The 24584-nt window shown below is 38.5% G+C and overlaps 5 long non-coding RNA genes across 5 annotated transcripts; 3 read left to right on the top strand and 2 right to left on the bottom strand.

The window, feature by feature from the left end:
• Nucleotides 1-63: 63 nt before the first annotated feature.
• Nucleotides 64-3625, top strand: LOC141381560 (uncharacterized). Its single transcript, XR_012401745.1, has 3 exons — nucleotides 64-333; nucleotides 3086-3184; nucleotides 3356-3625. It is a non-coding gene; the product is annotated as an uncharacterized lncRNA (long non-coding RNA).
• On the bottom strand, nucleotides 977-5298 carry LOC141381563 (uncharacterized). Its single transcript, XR_012401749.1, has 3 exons — nucleotides 5188-5298; nucleotides 2382-3597; nucleotides 977-2282 (listed from the first exon to the last, which is right to left on the bottom strand). It is a non-coding gene; the product is annotated as an uncharacterized lncRNA (long non-coding RNA).
• Nucleotides 5106-18959, top strand: LOC110439412 (uncharacterized). The gene is made up of 6 exons (XR_002458288.3): nucleotides 5106-5387; nucleotides 9488-9586; nucleotides 9748-11792; nucleotides 14164-14262; nucleotides 14434-16529; nucleotides 18861-18959. It is a non-coding gene; the product is annotated as an uncharacterized lncRNA (long non-coding RNA).
• Nucleotides 16993-21425, bottom strand: LOC103910388 (uncharacterized). Its single transcript, XR_012401740.1, has 3 exons — nucleotides 21281-21425; nucleotides 21085-21195; nucleotides 16993-17840 (listed from the first exon to the last, which is right to left on the bottom strand). It is a non-coding gene; the product is annotated as an uncharacterized lncRNA (long non-coding RNA).
• LOC108183594 (uncharacterized) lies at nucleotides 21003-24170 on the top strand. Its single transcript, XR_001798549.4, has 3 exons — nucleotides 21003-21282; nucleotides 23619-23717; nucleotides 23897-24170. It is a non-coding gene; the product is annotated as an uncharacterized lncRNA (long non-coding RNA).
• Nucleotides 24171-24584: the final 414 nt, after the last annotated feature.

Below are 24584 nucleotides of genomic sequence, written 5' to 3'. Positions count from 1 at the left end.
CATACTGTATTGAAGACTCTACACTAAATCTGGCCAATCAGATGCTTTCTACAGAAAGTCCCTCCCCCAACATACACGCGACAGAGCAGCAGCACAACAAACACACTTTCTGGACTCTCTACTGGAAATATGAGCTCATAAATACCTTTACTGGAGCTGTGAATCCGCCTGGATGTGGAGGAGCGTCAGAAAGAGGAAAGATGTGCAGCAGAAACACAACAGACACACGTGTGTATCTTCACTGCTGCAGAGGAGGAGAGAGAGCAATGCCTGAACACAAACACTACAGCAACATCACTACAAACAAACCCACCGAAACAAAGTCACTTACAGGTGAGTCGCGTTACTCTCCATTTCTGCTCTCTGTGTCGCTTTTCTTCACTGTCGGGCTGTAATATGTGCTGTTGACTGACATTATGAGTCTGTCACTGAGCTGTCATCTGCTGGAGCTCAACTTGACGCCAGTAAAACGGTGTACCTGTGATGATCTGTGGCGCTGTTGTCAAAGGTGTTCAGGCTAAAAGAGCAGCTCGCTGATGCCGCCTAGTGGAGCAGATGGGAGCTGCGCTTTAATGCGCACACCTAACCCCACCCTTTACAGTGACGTCACTAGCTCCATTGAGTGCATCGTGTCTGATATTGTAGGTCTGATTTATGCAGTCTCAGTTTGCAAATCCAAATCTGCATCCAGATAATATTGGAGAAAGACTGATCAAATCTGCCTTTTACAAAGTTCACAAGATTTTTTTACATCCACTTGTTGCATCTTAATATAGCAACAGAAATACTTACAATTCAACACTTTATGAATGGCTTAATACAATATATATGTTTTTAATAACCAGTCATCTTTATTAGGCATTCATGAAAGGAAATGTGGTCGTGTTTTTGTTGGTAAAATATTACTTGTGTCTGCGTCAGTGAAATCTGTAAGCAATGAAAACATTCTGCATCCCGATATAAGAGCTCGTCAGATAAATTAAATGTGTTTATTGATCTGTGGTGCATTAATTACATACTGACTAAATGACGATCTAGAGTGAATAACAGCATAATGAGAAAGTCACAAGCTTTAAAGAACATTTTTTGACATTTAATTCTGCAATATTTGATGTCAAGTCAGTAATCATCAGCTTTTGACAATACGTCACCTTAGAATTATAAAGTTCTATCTGACATTTTTGTCAATATTGAGTTATTGACATATTCTTATTAATTGACAACTAATTTACAGTATGTGATGATTTTTAAAAGTTGTTTACATTTTAAGACTTTTTTTATTTAAAAAACAAATGTTGCACACATACTGTTTGCTATGGAATGCAAAAACTTTGAGGCTCAATATCTCAAAATCATTCAGAACGCAGATAAAACCTTATAATTCCAAGGTGACGAATAGTTTTATGTTACATTAATATTTGTGTGATATTTCCATTAGGGCTGCAACAATGAATCGTTTAAATCGATTACTAAAAGCGTTGGCAACGAATTTCATAATAGATTCGTCATACGGGGACGTTTGATTATTTAAAAACACTTTAGTTCAGCATGGAGCGGTGTGAATACAGTCTCTCTCACGCACGGAAACAGAGTTTGGCGCCCCATAGACAGGGATGAGGAGGAAGGGAGATTAACAGCAGGGTAAATCATTAAAGAATCCTACTATTGTTCTGTTTTGAAGTGAGAACTGTAAAGTCCCTGCTGCTGATATTTTACTCGTTATCTAGCTTGACAAGCATGACAAATTATCTATAACCCTTAGATCGGCAACTAAAAAATCAAACTGAGCGGAGAAAGACGTGTCATATTATCACAATTATGCAGCTTTTTAACCGCCTAATGCTTATTTTATGTTTTAGACATGTAAATACACACAAGTACTAGTAAGACAAGACATTTAGAGTTTGTAAAACACACAAGGAAATCTAAAAATCCATTCAAATATAATTTGCTGATGTGTTTTATTCATACCAGATACACATAGTGAAAGTAACTATAGAGTTGAATCTACTCTTCTCTAAGTTCACCAGCCACTTACTTGCATGTATTTGGGGAGTAACTGGTGAATTTACGTGCTCAGTCCTGCGTATTCTGCTTTAGCAATGAGGCAAACGCGCGGCCGCAAGTAAACATGGCAACGCCCATCTGACATTATAGATCACAATCACTTACACGTTTATGTAAATTGGATTATCAGGTAGTTAATGACACGATGAGCAAGTGTGTGAATATGTTGAAATAAAAGTAATAATAAATAAAAGAGCTACATCTGTCATACAGAGCTATTGTGGCTGCGGTGTGTCACGTGACAAACATGACGCGTCGCCACGGAAACATTAACGGTAAACGTTCTAAAATAATGGTCGCCTAAAAAACCGGACTCCCGTTTCCAGATAGAACCTTTAAAACTCAGCAGTGAAAGGGTTAATAACAGAAGTAAAGCAGTGGTGGCAGAGTTACTTTGCACTGCATTGCAAGACTGAAGACATTTTTATTCACTCGCCTTTTTTGATCATTCATTTTACCATCTGTTGTCATGTAGAGCTGCACTGCAGAAAAGCTTTTCTTTATAGTTGTCAACATCAGTGGATGAACATACAGAAAACTACAGCTGCACCACAGGAAGCTGAAATCTCAATACTTTGCTGAAATTCAGAAAAATCCCCACAATCATTCAAATCAACAGATCTGCAATAGTGTAATTCAGAAATATCTCCACAGGAGGGCGACATGTTTAAATTCATTCAATTAGATTTAAAGTTGTGTAATTCACCAAAATCACCACACGAGGGCAATATTTTAAAAATTATTATATTGAAGATTAACAAAGGTGTAATTCAGAAATTCTCCACACGAGGCTGAAACTTTCACTATTTTAGAGCGGCAGCAGTGCAGTTCACAAACATCACCACAAGAGGGCGAATATTTTAAATACATTATATAAAAAATTCGCAAAGGCGTAATTCAGAATAATCTCCACATGAGGGCGCAATATTCAATACAATAAAATATTTGCATATTTGTCTATTATTAGCTCAGATATTCAGTGTGTAATAATGTGTGTATTTGTGTGTCTGCTCTACAGGATCAGTGACGTGTTGTGGACTGTAAGCCTGTTGAACAGAAGCAGAGACGTGTGGACAGACACTGACTGTACTGACGATGATCATCTGCTGCTGCACAGGTGATGTAGATCATGTATGATTGTGTGTGTGTTTGTCTTGCACATGTCGGTTACCATCATTTGCTTTGTGGAGGGTCACTCCTCTAGAAAGTAAATGATGGTAACCGAAACGGGTGGGGAAGGGACGAAGGTCCAGAATTTTTATACAGTTAATTTTAATTTTTTTGGCAGGCTGTAAAGTATAACCCCTGCTGGACACGGCTCCGGAAGCTCCAGGGGGAGACCGAACTGGTATCCCCCCTTCTTCAGGCGCGCCTCACACTCACTCACCATTCACACATATCGCAGAGTTCTGGCTGGGACCGATACCAGCAACCCCTGAAGCCGTGGGGCAGCGCTCTTACCACAGAGCCACAGATCTCCTGTCTGAACACCTGCTGGAACTGATGTTTGACTGCTGACCTGTGTGTGAGCTGATTCAATAAAACAAGATACAAGTCAGATCTGAACTCTTGTCTTTATGAGTCTCTTCCTCAGAGAACTTGTGTTCTGTATAATGAGTTGAACATTACCCATAGTGAGGATTGAACCCGGGTCTTCTTGATTAAAGCCCAACACTTTATGACCTGAGCCACCAAGTCTGATGTTGGAGGAGATATCTGAATGGGGCTTTATCACAAACTCCATCATGACCAAGGTTTGACACATATTTCTTTGTAATTTGGTCCACAAAACAACCATATCCAAAAATCAAGCTCTGTGGTTCAGTGGATGAGCGTTTAACTATTGTACAGAAGTGCGAAGGATCAAATCCCACTCTTGCTAGAACAAGTCAGATGTGAACTCTTGTCTTTATGAGTCTCTTCCTCAGAGAACTTGTGTTTATTCACTCAATCATCATGGGGTTCACATCATCATCCAGCTTGAGCTCATTAGATTCACCATCATGCTTCCATCATCAGGGCAGGTCACTGATGGTGAATATAATAAACTCAAGCTGGACATTAGCCATAGTGAGATTTGAACCCGGGTCTCTTTGATCAAAGTTCAACACTTTATGACCTGAGCCACAGAGTCTGGATGGTGAAACAAATGTTTAAATGGAGCTTTATCTATTTCCTAATTTTACCTGTGATTTGAGATAAATTTCTTTGTAATTTGGCTCACAAAAAGTCTATTGCCATAAGTCAAGTCCTGTGGCTCAGTGGGTGAGTCTTTGACTACTGTTCAACAGACTGAAAGATCGAATCTCTCACTTGTGCTTTCATGCAGGAGACCTGGGTTCAAATCTCTCTATTGCTTACTTTACTGTCATTTGCTGGAATTCAGTCAGACAAAGTGGCCCAAGCAGCATGAAAGCCATGATGGGCTAGTGGCTGAACACACAGTCAATGTAAATGAGACTACGGTAGAGGCTTGGGTACGAAACTCAATTCGCTGTGCGGATCACACGAAATGAACTGCTGAAAGGAAAGTAATCAGTGCAGGATTGAGGAAAACACTTTTGTTTTTTGTATTTAGATCAGCAGTAAAGAGCAGTAACAGGACTCAGATTAGAACCCAGGTATACTGTGAGAACTTCACATCTCAGGCTGTGTGCTCTGACCACTACACCATCAGCACACACACAAACACACACTTCTTTCTCCACTGTAACGATGACCACATTTACACATTTTCAAAAAAAAAACTAAATAAACACAAATAATTAATATCAAATGTAAATTATACAAAATACATTCAAACTACATCATATGCTAATATATTATTATATTTCATTGTTCAAAATGTGAAAAACCTGCTTCAGTCAAACACATCAACCATATTTTAAATGATCTTACAGCTGCTTGTGGGGCTTTAAATGTCACTAAACACAATTAAACACTGTAAATATCATCATTTACCTCTAAAGTCTCCTCATACTGTATTGAGGACTCTACACCAAATCTGGCCAATCACATGCTTTCTACAGAAAGTCCCTCCCCCAACATACACGCGACAGAGCAGCAGCACAACAAACACACTTTCTGGACTCTCTACTGGAAATATGAGCTCATAAATACCTTTACTGGAGCTGTGAATCCGCCTGGATGTGGAGGAGTGTGTGGAGGAGCGTCAGAAAGAGGAAAGATGTGCAGCAGAAACACAACAGACACACGTGTGTATCTTCACTGCTGCAGAGGAGGAGAGAGAGCAATGCCTGAACACAAACACTACAGCAACATCACTACAAACAAACCCACCGAAACAAAGTCACTTACAGGTGAGTCGCGTTACTCTCCATTTCTGCTCTCTGGGTCGCTTTTCTTCACTGTCGGGCTGTAATATGTGCTGTTGACTGACATTATGAGTCTGTCACTGAGCTGTCATCTGCTGGAGCTCAACTTGACGCCAGTAAAACGGTGTACCTGTGATGATCTGTGGCGCTGTTGTCAAAGGTGTTCAGGCTAAGAGCAGCTCGCTGATGCCGCCTAGTGGAGCAGATGGGAGCTGCGCTTTAATGCGCACCCCTAACCCCACCCTTTACAATGACGTCACTAGCTCCACTAAGTGCATCGTGTCTGACATTGTAGGTCCCACCATTGAAAAGATCAAAAACAGATATAATATGTGGTTAATGAGAGATCTGTCCTTATATGGGTCGTGTGTTGCTGTCTAAAGCAGAAGGAATTTCAAGGTCTGTATATATATTATTGTCAATGGAAACTTCGAAAAATGTTGTTAAGGAATTGGATAAAATTCTTTATGATTTTATTTGGCGTAAAAAAGGCTCACTATTTAAAAAAAGATATTTTAAATAACAGCAAAGACTTTGGAGGCCTTGAAGTGTTAAATTTTACAGATCTCAATGAGGTATTTAAGATAAAATGGATAATTGAATACATTAAAAATAAAGAAACTTTGTGGCATATCTTTCTAAATTTTATATTTAACTCTTTGGGTTGCATAAATTTTCTTTTAAAATGTAATTTCTCTATTGATAAAATCCCTATTAAATTGGCAAGTTTTCATAAGCAGGCATTGTTGGCTTGGCAGTTGGTCTATAAACATAATTTTACACCTCATCGGTATTTTCTGTGGAATAATAAAGATATCTTGTACAAAAGGAAATCTATATTTATTCAATCATGGTATGACAATGGAATATGTACAGTCAGTCAATTACTTGACGAACATGGATTGCTTTATTCATACTCGGAATTCCTTAAAAAATTTAAAGTTCCTGTAAAACCAAAAGAATATGCTGTTATTTTTGATGCAATACCAAGTAAAGTTGTATCACTGTTGCGTAATTCAATATACAATGTGGACCAACAGCCAAAGACAAGTGATGATGTATTATATATTGATGATATTAACATTCTTAAAGATAAATGTAGTAATAGATATATTAGAAATGTATTAAAAAAGAATAAAATACCATCTTCAACAGTCTTCTGGTCATCAAACTTTGGAAGCATTGAGTGGAAAAAATTATGGTTACTAACAAATAAGTTCTTTGTAAGGAATAAAGTAAGACAGGTATCATTTAAAATTTTACACCGAATTTATCCTGTAAAAGAATTATTTGAACGATTTGGAGTTGATAGAAAAAACTTTTGCGATTTTTTGGAATTATTAAAGAATCTGTTACTCATCTTTTTTTTCAATGTGTATACTCAAGATTATTTTGGATTGATGTTTCTAACTTTATTTCAAGGACATTCGGTACACTAATACAAATTGGGTTATATGATGTCATACTTGCTTTTGTACAAGATGGAATTGACTCCAAAACATGTTTTCTTATACAACTAATAATATTACTTGGAAAATACCATATCCATGTCAAGAAATGGGCCAAAGCTAAGCCAAATTGTGTTCATTTTATAAAGGAGATTAAACAATATGGTACTACATTATGTAACATAAAAAACAGAAAAGCTAAAAAAACATATGAGGCATTATGTAAATTTCATTTGATTGAATAAGTTTTTTTTTATATAATTATCATTATCTTACCTATTCTTTTTTCTACCCCTGGCATGTTTATACATCGTATAACTAAAATAATTTATTTCATTTTATTTTATTTATTTTTATTATGTTTATAACTGTTGTGAGATGTACTCTATTGTACTATGTTTGTAAATACTACAATACAATAAAAAAAAAAGAAGTCTGATATTGTAGGTCTGATTTATGCAGTCTCAGTTTGCAAATCCAAATCTGCATCCAGATACTATCGGAGAAAGACTGATCAAATCTGCCTTTTACAAAGTTCACAAGATTTTTTTTACATCCACTTGTTGCATCTTAATATAGCAACAGAAATACTTACAATTCAACACTTTATGAACGGCTTAATACAATATATATGTTTTTAATAACCAGTCATCTTTATTAGGCATTCATGAAAGAAATTGTGGTCGTGTTTTTGTTGGTAAAATATTACTTGTGTCTGCGTCAGTGAAATCTGTAAGCAATGAAAACATTCTGCATCCCCGATATAAGAGCTCGTCAGATAAATTAAATGTGTTTATTGATCTGTGGTGCATTAATTACATACTGACTAAATGACGATCCAGAGTGAATAACAGCATAATGAGAAAGTCACAAGCTTTAAAGAACATTTTTTGACATTTAATTCTGCAATATTTGATGTCAAGTCAGTAATCATCAGCTTTTGACAATACGTCACCTTAGAATTACAAGGTTCTATCTGACGTTTTTGTCAATATTGAGTTATTGACATATTCTTATTAATTGACAACTTATTTACATTATGGGATGATTTTTAAAAGGTGTTTACATTTTAAGACTTTTTATTTAAAAAGCAAATGTTGCACACATACTGTTTGCTATGGAATGCAAAAACTTTGAGGCTCAATATCTCAAAATCATTCAGAACGCAGATAAAACCTTATAATTCCAAGGTGACGAATAGCTTTATGTTACATTAATATTTGTTTGATATTTCCATTAGGGCTGCAACAATGAATCATTTAAATTGATAAAATTGATTACTAAAAACGTTGGCAACGAATTTCACAATAGATTCGTCATACGGGGACGTTTGATTATTTAAAAACACTTTAGTTCAGCACGGAGCGGTGTGAATACAGTCTCTCTCACGCACGGAAACAGAGTTCGGCTCCCCATAGACAGGGATGAGGAGGAAGGGAGATTAACAGCAGGGTAAATCATAAAAGAATCCTACTATTGTTTTGTTTTCAAGTGAGAACTGTAAAGTCCCTGCTGCTGATATTTTACTCTTTATCCAGCTTGACAAGTTAGCCTTAACCCTTAGAGCGGCAACTAAAAAAATCAAACTGAGCTTTGGCACGTTGGCTAGCGCTGAGCCAGAGAAAGACTTATCATATTATCACAATTATGCAGCTTTTTAACCGCCTAATGCTTATTTTATATTTTAGACATGTGAATGCACAAGTACTAGTAAAACAAGTACTAGTACCATCTGTTGCCGATGTGTTTTATTCATACCAGATGTGAAAGTAACTATAAAGTTAATTCTATTCTTCTCTAAGTTCACTTAATCACAATCACTTACACGTTTATGTAAATTGGACTATCAGGTAGTTGATGACACGATGATTAAGCGTGTGAATATGTTGAATAAAAAATAATAATAAATAAAAGTGCTACATCTGTCAAGACTCCCGTTTCCAGATAGAACCTTTAAAACTCAGCAGTGAAAGGGTTAATAACAGAAGTAAAGCAGTGGTGGCAGAGTTACTTTGCACTGCATTGCAAGACTGAAGACATTTTTATTCACTCGCCTTTTTTGATCATTCATTTTACCATCTGTTGTCATGTAGAGCTGCACTGCAGAAAAGCTTTTCTTTATAGTTGTCAACATCAGTGGATGAACATACAGATAACTACAGCTGCACCACAGGAAGCTGAAATCTCAATGCTTTGCTGAAATTCAGAAAAATCACCACAATCATTCAAATCAACAGATCTGCAATAGTTTAATTCAGAAATATCTCCACAGGAGGGCGACATGTTTAAATTCATTCAATTAGATTTGCAGTTGTGTAATTCACCAAAATCACCACACGAGGGCGAATATTTTAAAATTATTATATTGAAGATTTACAAAGGTGTAATTCAGAAATTCTCCACACGAGGCTGAAACTTTCACTATTTTAGAGCGGCAGCAGTGCAGTTCACAAACATCACCACAAGAGGGCGAATATTTTAAATACATTATATAAAAAATTCGCAAAGGCGTAATTCAGAATAATCTCCACATGAGGGCGCAATATTCAATACATATGTAATATTTGCATATTTGTCTATTATTAGCTCAGATATTCAGTGTGTAATAATGTGTGTATTTGTGTGTCGACTCTACAGGATCAGTGACGTGTTGTGGACTGTAAGCCTGTTGAACAGAAGCAGAGACGTGTGGACAGACACTGACTGTACTGATGATGATCATCTGCTGCTGCACAGGTGATGTAGATCATGTGTGTGATTGTCTTGCACATGTCGGTTACCATCATTTGCTTTGTGGAGGGTCACTCCTCTACAAAGTAAATGATGGTAACCGAAACGGGTGGGGAAGGGACGCAGGTCCAGAATTTTTATACAGTTCATTTTAAATTTTTTGGCAGGCTGTAAAGTATAACCCCTGCTGGACACGGCTCCGGAAGCTCCAGGGGGAGACCGAACTGGTATCCCCCCTTCTTCAGGCGCGCCTCACACTCACTCACCATTCACACATATCGCAGAGTTCTGGCTGGGACCGATACCAGCAACCCCTGAAGCCGTGGGGCAGCGCTCTTACCACAGAGCCACAGATCTCCTGTCTGAACACCTGCTGGAACTGATGTTTGGCTGCTGACCTGTGTGTGAGCTGATTCAATAAAACAAGATACAAGTCAGATCTGAACCCTTGTCTTTATGAGTCTCTTCCTCAGAGAACTTGTGTTCTGTATAATGAGTTGAAGGTGGACATTAGTCACAGTGAGGATTGAACCCGGGTCTTCTTGATTAAAGTCCAACACTTTATGACCTGAGCCACCAAGTCTGATGTTGGACGAAATATCTGAATGGGGCTTTATCACTAACTCCATCATGACCAAGGTTTGACACATATTTCTTTGTAATTTGGTCCACAAAACAACCATATCCAAAAATCAAGCTCTGTGGTTCAGTGGATGAGCGTTTAACTATTGTGCAGAAGTACGAAGGATCAAATCCCACTCTTGCTAGATTCAAGTCAGATGTGAACTCTTGTCTTTATGAGTCTCTTCCTCAGAGAACTTGTGTTTATTCACTCAATCATCATGGGTTACACATCATCATCCTGCTTAAGCTCATTAGATTCACCATCAGCTTCCATCATCAGGGCAGGACACTGATGGTGAATATAATAAGCTCAAGCTGGACATTAGCCATAGTGAGATTTGAACCCGGGTCTCTTTGATTAAAGTTCAACACTTTATGACCTGAGCCACAGAGTCTGGATGGTGAAGCAAATGTTTAAATGGAGCTTTATCTATTTCCTAATTTTACCTGTGATTTGAGATAAATTTCTTTGTAATTTGGCTCACAATAAGGCTTTTGCTATCAGTCAAGTCCTGTGGCTCAGTGGGTGAGTCTTTGACTACCGTTCAACAGACTGAAGGATCGAATCTCTCACTTGTGCTTTCATGCAGGAGACCTGGGTTCAAATCTCTCTATTGCTTACTTTACTGTCATTTGCTGGAATTCAGTCAGACAAAGTGGCCTAAGCAGCATGAAAGCCATGATGGGCTAGTGGCTGAACACACAGTCAATGTGAACGAGACTACGGTAGAGGCTTGGGTACGAAACTCCATTCGCTGTGTGGATCACACTAAATGAACTGCTGACAGGAAAGTAATCAGTGCAGGATTGAGGAAAAACACTTTTGTTTTTTGTATTTAGATCAGCAGTAAAGAGCAGTAACAGGACTCAGATTTGAACCCAGGTATACTGTGAGAACTTCACATCTCAGGCTGTGTGCTCTGACCACTACACCATCAGCACACACACAAACACACACTTCTTTCTCCAGTGTAAGGATGACCACATTTACACATTTTGAAAAAAAAAACTAAATAAACACAAATAATTAATTTCAAATGTAAATTATTCAAAATACATTCAAACTACATCATATGCTAATATATTATTTTATTTCATTGTTCAAAATGTGAAAAACCTGCTTATTCTTCAGTCAAACACATCAACCATATTTTAAATGATCTTACAGCTGCTTGTGGGGCTTTAAATGTCACTAAACACAATTAAACACTGTAAATATCATCATTTACCTCTAAAGTCTCCTCATACTGTATTGAGGACTCTACACCAAATCTGGCCAATCAGATGCTTTCTACAGAAAGTCCCTCCCCCAACATACACGCGACAGAGCAGCAGCACAACAAACACACTTTCTGGACTCTCTACTGGAAATATGAGCTCATAAATACCTTTACTGGAGCTGTGAATCCGCCTGGATGTGGAGGAGTGTGTGGAGGAGCGTCAGAAAGAGGAAAGATGTGCAGCAGAAACACAACAGACACACGTGTGTATCTTCACTGCTGCAGAGGAGGAGAGAGAGCAATGCCTGAACACAAACACTACAGCAACATCACTACAAACAAACCCACCGAAACAAAGTCACTTACAGGTGAGTCGCGTTACTCTCCATTTCTGCTCTCTGTGTCGCTTTTCTTCACTGTCGGGCTGTAATATGTGCTGTTGACTGACATTATGAGTCTGTCACTGAGCTGTCATCTGCTGGAGCTCAACTTGACGCCAGTAAAACGGTGTACCTGTGATGATCTGTGGCGCTGTTGTCAAAGGTGTTCAGGCTAAGAGCAGCTCGCTGATGCCGCCTAGTGGAGCAGATGGGAGCTGCGCTTTAATGCGCACACCTAACCCCACCCTTTACAGTGACGTCACTAGCTCCATTGAGTGCATCGTGTCTGACATTGTAGGTCTGATTTATGCAGTCTCAGTTTGCAAATCCAAATCTGCATCCAGATAATATTGGAGAAAGACTGATCAAATCTGCCTTTTACAAAGTTCACAAGATTTTTTTGCATCCACTTGTTGCATCTTAATATAGCAACAGAAATACTTACAATTCAACACTTTATGAATGGCTTAATACAATATATATGTTTTTAATAACCAGTCATCTTTATTAGGCATTCATGAAAGGAAATGTGGTCGTGTTTTTGTTGGTAAAATATTACTTGTGTCTGCGTCAGTGAAATCTGTAAGCAATGAAAACATTCTGCATCCCGATATAAGAGCTCGTCAGATAAATTAAATGTGTTTATTGATCTGTGGTGCATTAATTACATACTGACTAAATGACGATCTAGAGTGAATAACAGCATAATGAGAAAGTCACAAGCTTTAAAGAAGATTTTTTGACATTTAATTCTGCAATATTTGATGTCAAGTCAGTAATCATCAGCTTTTGACAATACGTCACCTTAGAATTATAAAGTTCTATCTGACATTTTTGTCAATATTGAGTTATTGACATATTTTTATTAATTGACAACTAATTTACAGTATGTGATGATTTTTAAAAGTTGTTTACATTTTAAGACTTTTTTTATTTAAAAAACAAATGTTGCACACATACTGTTTGCTATGGAATGCAAAAACTTTGAGGCTCAATATCTCAAAATCATTCAGAACGCAGATAAAACCTTATAATTCCAAGGTGACGAATAGTTTTATGTTACATTAATATTTGTGTGATATTTCCATTAGGGCTGCAACAATGAATCGTTTAAATCGATTACTAAAAGCGTTGGCAACGAATTTCATAATAGATTCGTCATACGGGGACGTTTGATTATTTAAAAACACTTTAGTTCAGCATGGAGCGGTGTGAATACAGTCTCTCTCACGCACGGAAACAGAGTTTGGCGCCCCATAGACAGGGATGAGGAGGAAGGGAGATTAACAGCAGGGTAAATCATTAAAGAATCCTACTATTGTTTTGTTTTGAAGTGAGAACTGTAAAGTCCCTGCTGCTGATATTTTACTCGTTATCCAGCTTGACAAGCATGACAAGTTAGCGATAACCCTTAGAGCGGCAACTAAAAAATCAAACTGAGCTTTGGCACGTTGGCTAGCGCTGAGCCAGAGAAAGACTTATCATATTATCACAATTATGCAGCTTTTTAACCGCCTAATGCTTATTTTATATTTTAGACATGTGAATGCACAAGTACTAGTAAAACAAGTACTAGTACCATCTGTTGCCGATGTGTTTTATTCATACCAGATGTGAAAGTAACTATAAAGTTAATTCTATTCTTCTCTAAGTTCACTTAATCACAATCACTTACACATTTATGTAAATTGGATTATCAGGTAGTTGATGACACGATGAGCAAGCGTGTGAATATGTTGAATAAAAAATAATAATAAATAAAAGTGCTACATCTGTCAAGACTCCCGTTTCCAGATAGAACCTTTAAAACTCAGCAGTGAAAGGGTTAATAACAGAAGTAAAGCAGTGGTGGCAGAGTTACTTTGCACTGCATTGCAAGACTGAAGACATTTTTATTCACTCGCCTTTTTTGATCATTCATTTTACCATCTGTTGTCATGTAGAGCTGCACTGCAGAAAAGCTTTTCTTTATAGTTGTCAACATCAGTGGTTGAACATACAGAAAACTACAGCTGCACCACAGGAAGCTGAAATCTCAATGCTTTGCTGAAATTCAGAAAAATCCCCACAATCATTCAAATCAACAGATCTGCAATAGTGTAATTCAGAAATATCTCCACAGGAGGGCGACATGTTTAAATTCATTCAATTAGATTTGCAGTTGTGTAATTCACCAAAATCACCACACGAGGGCGAATATTTTAAAATTATTATATTAAAAATTCGCAAAGGTGTAATTCCGAATAATGTCCACATGAGGGCGCAATGTTCAATACAATAAAATATTTGCATATTTGTCTATTATTAGCTCAGATATTCAGTGTGTAATAATGTGTGTATTTGTTTGTCTGCTCTACAGGATCAGTGATGTGTTGTGGACTGTAAGCCTGTTGAACAGAAGCAGAGACGTGTGGACAGACACTGACTGTACTGATGATGATCATCTGCTGCTGCACAGGTGATGTAGATCATGTATGATTGTGTGTGTGTTTGTCTTGCACATGTCGGTTACCATCATTTGCTTTGTGGAGGGTCACTCCTCTACAAAGTAAATGATGGTAACCGAAACGGGTGGGGAAGGGACGAAGGTCCAGAATTTTTATACAGTTCATTTTAAATTTTTTGGCAGGCTGTAAAGTATAACCCCTGCTGGACACGGCTCCGGAAGCTCCAGGGGGAGACCGAACTGGTATCCCCCCTTCTTCAGGCGCGCCTCACACTCACTCACCATTCACACATATCGCAGAGTTCTGGCTGGGACCGATACCAGCAACCCCTGAAGCCGTGGGGCAGCGCTCTTACCACAGAGCCACAGATCTCCTGTCTGAACACCTGCTGGAACTGATGTTTGACTGCTGACCTGTGTGTGAGCTTATTCAATAAAACAAGATACAAGTCAGATCTGAACTCTTGTCTTTATGAGTCTCTTCCTCAGAGAACTTGTGTTTATTGACTCGCCCATCATGAGTTTCACACCAGCGTCCATCATCAGGATGGTGAATATAATGAACTGAAGGTGGACATTAGCCACAGTGAGGATTGAACCCGGGTCTTCTTGATTAAAGTCCAACACTTTATGACTTGAGCCACCAAGTCTGATGTTGGAGTAGATATCTGAATGGGGCTTTATCACTAACTCCATCATGACCAAGGTTTGACACATATTTTTTTTGTAATTTGGTCCACAAAACAACCATATCCAAAAATCAAGCTCTGTGGTTCAAAGGAAGAGCATTCAACTATCATACAGAAGTGCGAAGGATCAAATCCCACTCTTGCTAGATTCAAGTCAGATGTGAACTCTTGTCTTTATGAGTCTCTTCCTCAGAGAACTTGTGTTTATTCACTCAATCATCATGGACTTCACATCAGCGTCCAGCTTGAACTCTTTATATTCACCATCAGCTTCCATCATCAGGGCAGGACACTGATGGTGAATATAATAAACTCAAGCTGGACATTAGCCATAGTGAGATTTGAACCCGGGTCTCTTTGATTAAAGTTCAACACTTTACAACATGAGCCACAGAGTCTGGATGGTGAAGCAAATGTTTAAATGGAGCTTTATCTATTACCTGATTTCACCTGTGATTTGAGATAAATTTCTTTGTAAGTTGGCTCACAAAAAGTCGATTGCTATTAGTCAAGTCCTGTGGCTCAGTGGGTGAGTCTTTGACTACCGTTCAACAGACTGAAGGATCGAATCTCTCACTTGTGCTTGCATGCAGGAGACCTGGGTTCAAATCTCTCTATTGCTTACTTTACTGTCATTTGCTGGAATTCAGTCAGACAAAGTGGCCTAAGCAGCATGAAAGCCATGATGGGCTAGTGGCTGAACACACAGTCAATGTGAACGAGACTACGGTAGAGGCTTGGGTACGAAACTCCATTCGCTGTGTGGATCACACTAAATGAACTGCTGACAGGAAAGTAATCAGTGCAGGATTGAGGAAAAACACTTTTGTTTTTTGTATTTAGATCAGCAGTAAAGAGCAGTAACAGGACTCAGATTTGAACCCAGGTATACTGTGAGAACTTCACATTTCAGGCTGTGTGCTCTGACCACTACACCATCAGCACACACACAAAACAACACTTCTTTCTCCAGTGTAAGGATGACCACATTTACACATTTTGAAAAAAAAACTAAATAAACACAAATAATTAATATCAAATGTAAATTATACAAAATACATTCAAACTACATCATATGCTAATATATTATTTTATTTCATTGTTCAAAATGTGAAAAACCTGCTTATTCTTCAGTCAAACACATCAACCATATTTTAAATGATCTTACAGCTGCTTGTGGGGCTTTAAATGTCACTAAACACAATTAAACACTGTAAATATCATCATTTACCTCTAAAGTCTCCTCATACTGTATTGAGGACTCTACACCAAATCTGGCCAATCAGATGCTTCCTACAGAAAGTCCCTCCCCCAACATACACGTGACAGAGCAGCAGCACAACAAACACACTTTCTGGACTCTCTACTGGAAATATGAGCTCATAAATACCTTTACTAAAGCTGTGAATCCGCCTGGATGTGGAGGAGTGTGTGGATGAGCGTCAGAAAGAGGAAAGATGTGCAGCAGAAACACAACAGACACATGTGTGTATCTTCACTGCTGCAGAGGAGGAGAGAGAGCAATGCCTGAACACAAACACTACAGCAACATCACTACAAACAAACCCACCGAAACAAAGCCACTTACAGGTGAGTCGCGTTACTCTCCATTTCTGCACTTTGTGTCGCTTTTCTTCACTGTCGGGCTGTAATATGTGCTGTTGACTGACATTATGAGTGTCACTGTGCTGTCATCTGCTGGAGCTCAACTTGACGCCAGTAAAACGGTGTACCTGTGATGATCTGTGGCGCTGTTGTCAAAGGTGTTCAGGCTAAAAGAGCAGCTCGCTGATGCCGCCTAGTGGAGCGGATGGAAACTGCGCTTTAATGCCTCTTGCTGAGTTCACAAGATTTTTTTTCATCCACTCGTTGTTTTCATACAGCAACAGAATACTTATAATTCAAAACTTGATGAATGGCTTTCTACAATATATGATCTTTTAAAAATGAGCCAGTCATCTTTATGAGGCATTTATGATCATATTTCTGTTGGTCAATTAAATCTGTAAGCAATGAAAACATTCTGCATCCCCAATATAAAAGCTCGTCAGATAAATTAAATGTGTTTATTGATGAGAGGTGCATTAATTACATACAGGCTAAAAGACGATCTGGACTGAATAACAGCATAATGAGAAAGTCACGAGCTAAAAAGTTCAATATTTATGTTTTGCACTTCATTTATCGATATTTGATGTCAAGTCTGTAGTCATCAGCTTTTGGGAATTGTTTTATGTTACATTTATATTGGTTTGATATTTCCACATTGTTAATCAATAATTTGTCCTGAGTTTCTGTATAAAAAGAGCTAAAATAATCCCTTATGAATGATCAGATGTTTGAGTTTAAGCTTTAAAAGGTGAAAAGTGGTTAAACACACACACACACACACACACACACACAAACACACACACACACACACACGTTGTGAGGAGGGCAATTAACAGGTGAGACCAAAACGACTGGTGTGTCCGATTAAGAGAAGCCTTTGAGCTGGAGACTCAGTAAGATTAAGAGAATTTACTGAAGATAGTTTGCCGTTCTGTGACACTCGCATAGAGTTTGCTGGCCGATCTCGCTGCCTTACAATAACAAAAACACAGCAATTATACTGTGCATAATAAATATACAGAATCATCCCAATCAATCTAAAATGATCAATTCTGTACACACAGAGCCGTTCAGGTCATCTGGTGAAATTGTACTCTTATCACAGTATAAATCACAGAAAACTAAACATCACATTGTGACATATTTCCAATACCGTGCCGCTCTACAGGGAACGACCTGTTTCATCCTCAAGGCTGTTTCTTGTACTCTCAGCCGTCTAATCGGAAACTGGTTGAATACTGGTGTAATCTACATCCAGACTGGCAGCTGCTGCTACACAGAAAGTCTCTCCTGCACACAAAGAAAATGACTTTAAACAGAATTAACACAGAAAACGGTAAATAACTCAGGAAACAGTTGTTTCCAATCCATCAGGAATCCAGTTCTGCTCAAGAGCTCTCCATGACCTCTGACCTGGCTTGGTAGATCCTGAAAACAGAGATTTGACAGACATGGACGCTTCAACTGAACACTTCACTACATTAGGTCATGTTTAACTTCATTCACTGATCAAAATCATGTCAACGATTAAAAACTGATTCAAATAATCAATAATAAAGTCACCAACAGAATATATTTTGATCTTTCCTGGAACAGATGAAGACAGAAAACGACTCAATTCAACATGTAGCAGAACTGTGTTCACCATGACCTCAGTTTACTGTCTCGCTGTCATCTGAAGATCCCCATAAAAACTGCAATATTTAGCGTTTGATGATATTTCTTTATTTATTAATAATACCTTTTTTTTAACCTCAAGATTTTCTGCTTCATTTTACACAACGAAATGTTTGTGGTTGTCAGCATCAGTGGATGAAAATGAACATGACTACAGCTGCGCCACAGGAAGCTGAAATCTCAGTGCTTTACATTTACTGAGCTGAAGATCAGGAAAAACATCACCACAAACTTTCAAATCAATAGAAAGGTGTAATTCAGAAATATCTCCACAGGAGGGCGACATGTTTAAGCTCATCCAAATAGATTTGCAGTGGTGTAATTCAGCAAAATCACCACACGAGGGCGAATATTTTAAATTCATTAAATTCGCAGCGCTGCAATTCAGAAATTCTCCACACGAGGCTGAAACTTTCAGTATTTTAAAACAGCAGCAGTGCAGTGCACAAAAATCCCCACAAGAGGGTGAATATTTTAAATTCAGAAAATTCAAGATTTGACAAAGTGTAGTTCAGAGAAATCTCCACATGAGGGCGCAATATTCAATACATATGTAATATTTGTATATTTGTCTATTATTAGCTCAGATATTCAGTGTGTAATAATGTGTGTATTTGTTTGTCTGCTCTACAGGATCAGTGACGTGTTGTGGACTGTAAGCCTGTTGAACAGAAGCAGAGACGTGTGGACAGACACTGACTGTACTGATGATGATCATCTGCTGCTGCACAGGTGATGTAGATCATGTATGATTGTGTGTGTGTGTGTTTGTCTTGCACATGTCGGTTACCATCATTTGCTTTGTGGAGGGTCACTCCTCTAGAAAGTAAATGATGGTAACCGAAACGGGTGGGGAAGGGACGAAGGTCCAGAATTTTTATACAGTTCATTTTAAATTTTTTGGCAGGCTGTAAAGTATAACCCCTGCTGGACACGGCTCCGGAAGCTCCAGGGGGAGACCGAACTGGTATCCCCCCTTCTTCAGGCGCGCCTCACACTCACTCACCATTCACACATATCGCAGAGTTCTGGCTGGGACCGATACCAGCAACCCCTGAAGCCGTGGGGCAGCGCTCTTACCACAGAGCCACAGATCTCCTGTCTGAACACCTGCTGGAACTGATGTTTGACTGCTGACCTGTGTGTGAGCTGATTCAATAAAACAAGATACAAATCAGATGTGAACTCTTGTCTTTATGAGTCTCTTCCTCAAAGAACTTGTGTTCTGTATAATGAGTGGGACATTACCTATAGTGAGGTTTGAACCCGGGTCTACTTGATTAAAGTCCAACACTTTATGACCTGAGCCACCAAGTCTGATGTTGGAGGAGGTTTCTGAATGGGGCTTTATCACAAACTCCATCATGACCAAGGTTTGACACATATTTCTTTGTAATTTGGTCCACAAAACAACCATATCCATAAATCAAGCTCTGTGGTTCAGTGGATGAGCGTTTAACTATTGTACAGAAGTGCGAAGGATCAAATCCCACTCTTGCTAGATTCAAGTCAGATGTGAACTCTTGTCTTTATGAGTCTCTTCCTCAGAGAACTTGTGTTTATTCACTCAATCATCATGGGGTTCACATCATCATCCAGCTTGAGCTCATTATATTCACCATCAGCTTCCATCATCAGGGCAGGACACTGATGGTGAATATAATAAGCTCAAGCTGGACATTAGCCATAGTGAGATTTGAACCCGGACCTCCTTGAACAAAGTTCAATACTTTATAACATGAGCCACAGAGTCTGGATGGTGAAGAAAGTGTTTTAATGGAGCTTTATCTCTTCCTGATTTTATCCGTGATGTGAGATTATTGTCTTTGTAATTTGGCTCACAAAAAATAATACCAATAGTTAACTCCGGTGGCTCAGTGGATGAGTGCTTGACTGCCATACAGAAGACTGAAAGATTGAGTCCCTCACTTGCTATAATCACATCTTTCTCAAAACTCTCAATAAAAACAATTTCCAGAAGTCTAAATTCATCTCTCTCAGTGGCTCAAGTCATAAAGCAATGTGCTTTCATGCAGGAGACCTGGGTTCAAATCCCTCTATTGCTTACTTTACTGTCATTTGCTGGAATTCAGTCAGACAAAGTGGCCCAAGCAGCATGAAAGCCATGATGGGCTAGTGGCTCAACACACAGTCAATGTGAACGAGACTACGGTAGAGGCTTGGGTACGAAACTCACTTTGCTGTGCGGATCACACTAAAGGAACTGCTGAAAGGAAAATAATCAGTGCAAAACTATGGAAAAACTCTTTTGTTTTTTTGTATTTAGATCAGCAGTAAAGAGCAGTAACAGGACTCAGATTTGAACCCAGGTATGCTGTGAGACCTTTACATCTCAGGCTGTGTGCTCTGACCACTACACCATCAGCACACACACAAACACACACTTCTTTCTCCAGTGTAAGGATGACCACATTTACACATTTTGAAAAAAAAACGGACTAAGCACAAATAATTCATATAAAATTATAATATAAATAAAATTCTAATGTAAATGATTCAAAATACATTCAAACTACATCATATGCTAATATATTATTATATTTCATTGTTCAAAATGTGAAAAACCTGCTTATTCTTTAGTCAAACACATCAACCATATTTTAAATGATCTTACAGCTGCTTGTGGGGCTTTAAATGTTACTAAACACAATTAAACACTGTAAATATCATCATTTACCTCTAAAGTCTCCTCATACTGTATTGAGGACTCTACACCAAATCTGGCCAATCAAATGCTTCCTACAGAAAGTCCCTCCCCCAACATACACGCGACAGAGCAGCAGCACAACAAACACACTTTCTGGACTCTCTACTGGAAATATGAGCTCATAAATACCTTTACTGGAGCTGTGAATCCGCCTGGATGTGGAGGAGTGTGTGGAGGAGCGTCAGAAAGAGGAAAGATGTGCAGCAGAAACACAACAGACACACGTGTGTATCTTCACTGCTGCAGAGGAGGAGAGAGCAATGCCTGAACACAAACACTACAGCAACATCACTACAAACAAACCCACCGAAACAAAGTCACTTACAGGTGAGTCGCGTTACTCTCCATTTCTGCTCTCTGGGTCGCTTTTCTTCGCTGTCGGGCTGTAATATGTGCTGTTGACTGACATTATGAGTCTGTCACTGAGCTGTCATCTGCTGGAGCTCAACTTGACGCCAGTAAAACGGTGTAACTGTGATGATCTGTGGCGCTGTTGTCAAAGGTGTTCAGGCTAAAAGAGCAGCTCGCTGATGCCGCCTAGTGGAGCGGATGGACACTGCGCTTTAATGCGCACACCTAACCCCACCCCTTACAGTGACGTCTTACATTGCAAGTCTGATTTATGCAGTCTCGGTTTGCAAATCCAAGTCTGCATCCAGATACTATTGGAGAAAGACTGATCAAATCTGCTTTATTACAGAGCTTACAAGATTTTTTAATCCACTTGTTGCATCTTAATATAGCAACAGAAATACTTATAATTTAACACTTCATGCAAAGCTTAATACAATATATGTTTTTAATAACCAGTCATCTTTATTAGGCATTCATGAAAGGAAATGTGCTCGTGTTTTTGTTGGTATAATTATTACTTGTGTCTGCGTCAGTGAAATCTGTAAGCAATGAAAACATTCTGCATCCCCGATATAAGAGCTCGTCAGATAAATTAAATGTGTTTATTGATGTGTGATGCATTAATTACATACAGACTAAATGACGATCTAGAGTGAATAACAGCATAATGAGAAAGTCACAAGCTTTAAAGTACAATATTTTACATTTGATTTGGCAATATTTGATGTCAAGTCTGTAGTCATCAGCTTTTGACAATAGTTTTATATTACATTATTATTTGTTTGATTTTTCCATATTGTTATTCGAGCATTTATCCTGAACTTCTAAATAAAGCGAGCAAAAATAATCACTTATAAATGATCAGATGTTTTAGTGTGTGCTTTAAAGATTAAACAGTGGTTAAACACACGGACATTGTCAGGAGGGAAATTACCAGGTGAGACCAAAACGACTGGTTGAATACTGGTATAATCTACATCCAGACTGGCAGCTGCTGCTACACAGAAAGTCTCTCCAGCATATAAAAGAAATTACTTTGAAAAGAATTAACAAATAAAACGGCAAATAATTCAGTAAACAGTTGTTTCTAGTCCATCAAGAATAAAGTTCTGCTCAAGAGCTCTCCATGACCTCAAACCTGGCTTGGTAGATCCTGAAAACAGAGATTTGACAGAGACAGAGACTCTCCGACTGAACACATCACTAAATGAGGTCATGTTTAACTTCATTCACTGATCAAAATCATGCCAAAGATTAAATCAGGGTTCCTGCAGGTTTCATCAAGTTAAATTTAAGACTTCAAAACATTTTGAAGAACAATTTGAATGAAATGTTAGACTTATACACGGCTAAATGCTGAGGATTTTATTTGAATATCCCAGTTGGAAAAGATTTTCACTTGCCCTTTAAAAAACGATTATAACGTAAAACATTTAATAAAACAATCATAATAATAATTTAATAATACAAATCTAGGTCAGGTCAGTATCCTCAGCAATAAATAAATAACTTATTAGCAAATGTTACTGTAGGGAAAGTAATTAAATTGAAAGTTGTATTGAGATTGTTGGTGATTGTCTGGGTATTAATGGCCAGATTGGGAAGCTATAAATGAACAAGGGAAAATTAAGAGCTGTTAAATAAGATTTAAGACCTATAACACAATATTTTAGTTGATTTAAGACTTCTGAAGGTCTAAAACTTTGCTTTTGTGATTTAAGACATTTTAACACTTTTAATACCGCAGACACCTCAACACTTCCTGCTTTCTTTTACACAATAAAATGTTTATGGTTGTCACCATCAGTGGATGAAAATGCAGCTGCACCACAGGAAGCTGAAATCTCAATGCTTTGCATTTGCTGTGCTGAAATTCACAAAAAATCACCACAATCATTCAAATCAACAGATCTGCAAAGTTGTAATTCAGAAACATCTCCACAGGAGGGCGACATGTTTAAATTCATTCAATTAGATTTGCAGTTGTGTAATTCACCAAAATCACCACACGAGGGCGAATATTTTAAATTCAGTAGATTGAAGATTTGCAAAGGTGTAATTCAGAAATTCTCCACACGAGGCTGAAACTTTCACTATTTTAGAGCGGCAGCAGTGCAGTTCACAAACATCACCACAAGAGGGCGAATATTTTAAATACATTATATTGAAAATTTGCAAAGGCGTATTTCTGAATAATCTCCACATGAGGGCGCAATATTCAATACATATGTAATATTTGCATATTTGTCTATTATTAGCTCAGATATTCAGTGTGTAATAATGTGTGTATTTGTTTGTCTGCTCTACAGGATCAGTGACGTGTTGTGGACTGTAAGCCTGTTGAACAGAAGCAGAGACGTGTGGACAGACACTGACTGTACTGATGATGATCATCTGCTGCTGCACAGGTGATGTAGATCATGTGTGTGATTGTGTGTGTGTGCGTGTTTGTCTTGCACATGTCGGTTACCATCATTTGCTTTGTGGAGGGTCACTCCTCTAGAAAGTAAATGATGGTAACCGAAACGGGTGGGGAAGGGACGAAGGTCCAGAATTTTTATACAGTTCATTTTAAATTTTTTGGCAGGCTGTAAAGTATAACCCCTGCTGGACACGGCTCCGGAAGCTCCAGGGGGAGACCGAACTGGTATCCCCCCTTCTTCAGGCGCGCCTCACACTCACTCACCATTCACACATATCGCAGAGTTCTGGCTGGGACCGATACCAGCAACCCCTGAAGCCGTGGGGCAGCGCTCTTACCACAGAGCCACAGATCTCCTGTCTGAACACCTGCTGGAACTGATGTTTGACTGCTGACCTGTGTGTGAGCTGATTCAATAAAACAAGATACAAGTCAGATGTGAACCCTTGTCTTTATGAGTCTCTTCCTCAGAGAACTTGTGTTCTGTATAATGAGTTAAACATTACCCTTAGTGAGGATTGAACCCGGGTCTTCTTGATTTAAGCCCAACACTTTATGACCTGAGCCACCAAGTCTGATGTTGGAGGAGATATCTGAATGGGGCTTTATCACAAACTCCATCATGACCAAGGTTTGACACATATTTCTTTGTAATTTGGTCCACAAAACAACCATATCCAAAAATCAAGCTCTGTGGTTCAGTGGATGAGCGTTTAACTATTGTACAGAAGTGTGAAGGATCAAATCCCACTCTTGCTAGATTCAAGTCAGATGTGAACTCTTGTCTTTATGAGTCTCTTCCTCAGAGAACTTGTGTTTATTCACTCAATCATCATGGGCTTCACATCATCAT

This window comes from Danio rerio, chromosome 4 (assembly GCF_049306965.1).
Source record: "Danio rerio strain Tuebingen ecotype United States chromosome 4, GRCz12tu, whole genome shotgun sequence".
In the NCBI taxonomy this organism is placed as follows: Eukaryota; Metazoa; Chordata; class Actinopteri; order Cypriniformes; family Danionidae; genus Danio; species Danio rerio.
The sequence above is the reverse complement of the archived record's forward strand: the minus strand, read 5'-3'. Positions and strand labels throughout refer to the sequence as shown.